A 6,000-nucleotide genomic window follows, 5' to 3' on the forward strand; every position below is an offset into this window, starting at 1 on the left:
ATTATATGTAATTTAAAGTATAAATTTAAACCAAACACAGTGAAGGTCTATCAATAGTGAAAAGATGTGAGTTGCCTCCATTGATACAGAGTGTATCAGTAAGAGGAGCCAGAGTTACAGGCCCCACTCTATAGTAGTACAGACGGCTTAGCTTACATAAGGTTCTAGGGTTCACACAGGATAGGGTGCCTATACACGGGCAGATTGTAGATGCTGATTTGGCTCATTCTGTATGAATCGGCTGCTTATCTGCCCATGTATAGGGCACTCCAATGGGCCTACTCATGGGCCAAATATCAGCCTGTATCCCCATCATTGTGATCTGATCACAGTATTGGCCATCTCAAAGTGGGCATATTAAGGAAAAATCTGCTCTTTTGGTGACCGTACCAAATGAGCAAATTTCACCCATAGCAACCAAATGGCAAGGAGCAATGGCTGATTGTATGTTTGAAAGCATCCATCTGAATCTTTAGGCAAATGAAATGTACAAGGCTCAAGTATACATCATTCAGTAATCAGAGAGATTTGTTCAGTTTTAACCTGGCATCAATTTCTGATTCCCTCAAACTTTCTTTCATCTGTTATAGTATATATGGAACGGAGGAAAATCAATGTAATTCCAATATTTAAAAAGGGATTACGTTCTCAGTCTGGTAATTATGGGCCTGTGCATATTTTATCTGTAGCTGCAAGTTATTTGAAGGTTTATTAAGAGATTACATTCAGGATTACGTTGTGTGGAAAGCATTATAAGTAGCAATCAGTATGGTTTTAGGAAGGACAGATTATGTAGAACGGAAGAACTTGCTTTTTATGATACGTTAAGTAGGAAATTGGATAATGGGGTTGCACTAGATATGATCTACTTATATTTTGTTTCTAAAGTTTAGTACAAAGACAAAGTTTTCAAAGTTGATATTAGTCCTAGCCCCGGTGGAGCTGACAATCTAAGGCCCTACATGCACAATATGAATGTGCTAGTCAAACTGGCTGTGTGATTTGGAGAGATGGAGGAAAGTGAGATGACACCCAGGCATGGATAGAATGGGTAACTCCTTGCAGGTAGTACCTTGGTTAGAATTAAGCCTACACCTCCACACTGCAAGGCAACAATACTAACCCCTGCTCCATGTGTTTTCAATAGCATGTTCTCTAACAGAATTTGAGTTTTCCAAAAACTCTGTTACTAGGACTAAGTCCTGCCCTGTTTTGTTCATCCTTACCAAATATGGTGACAGTTTGCATGAGAGTGACAGATTCTTTTGGTGCATCTGTGCTGTAGTTCAACACTTTTGAACACGAACACCACTTATTACAATGGCACGTGACATATTGCACCATGTCAGATCAACTGCATCATTTCAACCTTGATTTTCTGTACCTACACAGGTATGGGATCCCTTATCCAGAAACCAGGGAAGATGGGGAGCCACTTGGGGCATCTTTTTTGCTACAGGGCTGTGGTAGCCTTGGGCTGGTACAGAAGCCCAAAACATAATGTTCAACATTTCTGCCCTACTTTACGTTTATTTAGCTTTTGGTCTCCTTTAAGTAGGGCAATGCCATACACAATGATTTGCAACCATTTCTTCTCAAGAACACTGACAAAATGCCAATGCTTAAAAAAAAACAACCACATGAAACATGGAACACAAGTGTAACCATCCATAAGATGGTTTTAATTCTTAGCCTGAAAACAGCCAAAGAAATTAAATTCATACCATTTCTTATGAGAATTAGTTGCACATTGTATAAGAATTCTGATGGCTATGCTATAATAAAGTTAGTTTTAGGCAAACAACCTCTTTAGATTCTTTTCTTTAAAGTAAATACATAGTACTATAATAATAATAATCTATAAACATGAAATGGACCCAGCTAACTTGAAATGCTCACATGTACGACATAAAACCCATGAATTTAATTTTTAATGAAAACAACTTAAAAAACCCTCTGGCATTCAGAATTGGGCATGAAAAATTGACAAGACTTGTAGAAAACTTAAGCAATTTAGGGAGTCCGATCAAAAAGTTGCTGGGGGCACAGAGAGTAGCTGCCGAAAGCGGGGAGTACTACAGGCAACTGGGTACAGCTGGCTAACAAGACATAAGAACAACTTTTCTATGAATGTTTGCTTGTTATTTTAATGATTTCACTTTTTGGGCGTGGCTGGGCATGACCCAACTGTCTTGGTACATATCAGTACTAATGACAAAAATAATGGCAGGTGGAGGACCTTTAAGAGTAAATTCAGGGATCTAGGCTCTAAGATTAAGAAAAGGTCCTACAATGTAATTTTTTTCTGAAGTTTTGCCTTTGCCACGTGGAAGTTTAGGGACAGTGGGAGCTGAGGGAGCTAAATGTGTGGCTTAAGTCTTGGTGTAGGAAGGAAGGGTTCCTAGAGCACTGGGCTGACTATTCTTTGGGGTACAATCTATTTAGCCATGACAGACTGAACCTCAGTTAAAGGGGGTTCACTGTGCTGAAGGCTAAGAGGCTGGAGGAGGCAAGGAGGGTGGGTGGGTGAGTTAGAGTTTTATGGGAAAGTTAGTGTAGTTGGAGTAGTGGGATTAGCAAAGGGTCATGGGTAGAAGTAAGGGGGGCATACAGTTTACCAGCTAAGTAGATTCCTCTGTTACATGGAAAACAGCCTAATAGTAACCTTAGATCTAACGTTCCGTTGCATTATATAAATATCTGAGGGAAAAGTAGTAACCTCCACTGCATGCTAGCAAATGTACGGCTGGAGTCTATTGCATGTACTGAAAATTATGATTGAATTGGTATCACTGAGACCTGGTGGGATAAAACATGTGACTGGGCTGTGAATTTAAATGGTTATACCCTTTTAGGAGGGACAGAGGTATTAAGAGGGTGGAGGGGTTTGTCTTTATGAAAAGTCAGCGTTATAGCCATGTGCTAAAGAAATTACTGGGGGCAGTGTGGAATCCCTTTGGGTAGAAATTTCAGCAGGACTTAAGGTTACAAAGAAAATGATCATTGGTGTATGCTATAAACCATAAACCACCCACTGTAAGTGAGGAGGATGAGGCCCTGCTGCTATTGCAAATGAAGGAGGCTTCACAATTAGTTGTTTTTATAGGGGACTTTAATTATCCGGACATTGACTGGTTTGTAAATATGCTAAATGACAACTTTATTTCAGACAGTTCAAGAACCTACTAGGAATTCTCTTTTGGGCCTGGTGATATCTAATAACACTGAACTCATCTCTAACATTTGTGTGGGTGAGCATTTAGGGAATTGTGACAGCTCTATAAGGGAGTAACTAAAACTCAATTTTAGACGTGCAGACTTTGCCAGTATAAGGGCATCTCTGCAATGTGTCAACTGGGAAAGGCTTTCACGGGGTTTAAACACAGGAATATCTTTAAAGTGTTGCTTAACAAGTATACAGGTCAGTATATTCCTCTTGTAAGCAAGGAGAGGCATCACAAAGCCAAACCTTTATGGTTGGATAAAAGTGTTGTAACATTGGTAAGACAAAAAGTGCTTTTAAAGCATTTAAGTTAGCTGGCACAGAAACTTTCATCAGGTACAAGGAAGCAAATAAAGCATGCAAAAAAGCTATCAGGCAAGCTAAAATAGAGATGGAAAGGGATATTGCAGCTAGGAGTAAAAGGAATCCAAACTTTTTTTTAAAAAGGTAAATAGTAAAAAAATGAAGCAAGAAGGGGTGGGACCCTTATTATCACTTTGATGATGAGAACAGGGAAAAAGCAGAAATTCTGAACTCTTATTTTTCATCTGTCTATACAACTGAGGAGCCAGCGAATCAAGGCTTCCCTTTTAATAGATGCTATTAATATAACTACTGACGCATGGGTCACTTTGGAGGAAATTCAAAAGAGACTTGAACATGTAAAGGTAAACAAAGGTCCAGGACTGGATGGTTTTCATCTGAGGGTATTAAACGAGTTAGCTCTATGATTGCTAAACCCTCTACTTAATTTTTCAGGATTCATTGAGGTCTGGCATGGTGCCGAGAGACTGTTGAATTGCTAATGTTATGTTATTTAAAAAGGGATCCCGTTCTCAGTCTGACATCAGAGGTAAAAGCTTCTGGAAAAGGTAATAAGGGATAGGATACTTGAATACATTGCAAATCACAATAATATATTTATACCAACATGGTTTTATGCGTAACAGATCTTGCCAGACTAATTTAATTGCCTTTTATGAGAAGATGAGCAGGATCCTCAATGCTGGAATGGCAGTGAATGTCATCTACTTGGGCTTTGCTAAAGCATTTGATACAGTACCTCACAGGTTAGTGATCAAATTGAGGAATATTGGCCTGGAACATATTATAAAGAACTGGCTGAAGGATAGATTACAAAGAGTGGTGGTAAATAATTGGCCCAGTGTTATTAGTGGCTAATAGTTAGTTGATGATTATGACCTGGAGGAGGACAAACAAAGCACTGTTTCTGTTTTTGCTGATGATACTAAATTGTGCAGAACTAAGTTTTATGCCAAAACACTAAATGGTAGAAATAATATAAATGCAAGTTATACACTAAATGATAGTTTGTTGGGGGATCCTTAATAGGATGCAGTGTCATTCTGTGGCTACTAAAGCAAACAAACTGCTAATATAAAAAGGGCATTAACTCAAGGGATAAAAACATAATTTTGCCTCTTTATAGGTCCCTGGTAAGGCCTCACCTTGAGTATGCAGTGCAGTTTTGGGCTCCAGTCCTTAAGAAAGATATTAATGAGCTGGAGAAAGTGCAGAGACTGCAACTAAACTGGTAAAGGGGATGGAAGATTTAAGCTATGAGGTGAGACTGTCGAGGTTGGGGTTGTTTTCTCTGGAAAAGAGGCGCTTGCGAGGGGACATGATTACTCTGTACAAGTACATTAGAGGGGATTATAGGCAGTTGGGGGATGTTCTTTTTTTTCCCATAAAAACGATCAGCGCACCAGAGGCCCCCCTTTAAAGTAACAAAACTTTCATTTGAAGCAGCGTAGGGGTTTTTCACGGTGAGGGCAGTGAGGTTGTGGAATGCCCTTCCTAGTGATGTGGTAATGGCAGACTCTGTTAATGCCTTTAAGAGGGGATTGGGTGATTTCTACACTATGTAAGCTCTCCAGTTTGGAATTTCAGCCCTATCTGGTTGCTAGAGTCAACATTACTTTAGCAGAATGAGGACCTGGAATATGAATAGGAGAGGGACGGATTTTAATTGTAATCTCACAGAGCAATAGTTTGTCTGTTGGGGTCAGTGACCCCCATCTGAAAGCTTGAAAGTCAGAATGCGGCAAATAATTCAAAAACAAAAAATCAAGACCAATTTAAAAGTTGTTTTGGTCTAAGTAATACCAAAAGTTAACTTAAAGGTGAACAACCCCTTTAAGTGAAATACACATTACTGTAATGCAGCCTCCCTGCAGGAACTAGAACTCATCCTATGGTTCTATGAGCTTTATGATCTGTTCCCTTCCTGTATTCATAATGAAATAAAAATCTGCCCAGACTTGATTCTAAACGTCCTCTACACCAAAGGTTTGTAACTAACTTTTTTTTTCTTTTGCTGAAGCCCCAGTAACGTGCAGCAATCCAAGACCCTGTGGCCCCAGCATTACAGTGACCCAACTGTTTAGTGATCTAGTGGCCCCAGCAATAAATGACATCATGCCCAGAGTATTTAATTAATATGATTTTGATTGGTTTGTAGACAGGAGTAAATCAGACAACATATGGGGCATGGAACAGGAGGGGTATTAATAGCATATGGGCGGGTGGAGGTGAAAGAGGGGCAAGAAGAAGGAAAATGTGCGAAAGACTAAATAAGGCAGCTCTGGTGCAGATTCTTCTATTCAATTTACAGCAATTGCCACAGATTTTTTTTTCTCTGTGAAGTGCTCTTAAAACTGTGTGGTACTTTATTAACAAGAAATAATTATTTATATATTTCGATGTAAGTATAATGGAAGCAACAAAATCAAGAAAAAAAAAATAACACACAATAC

This window comes from Xenopus tropicalis, chromosome 8 (genome assembly GCF_000004195.4).
Source record: "Xenopus tropicalis strain Nigerian chromosome 8, UCB_Xtro_10.0, whole genome shotgun sequence".
NCBI lineage: Eukaryota > Metazoa > Chordata > Amphibia > Anura > Pipidae > Xenopus > Xenopus tropicalis.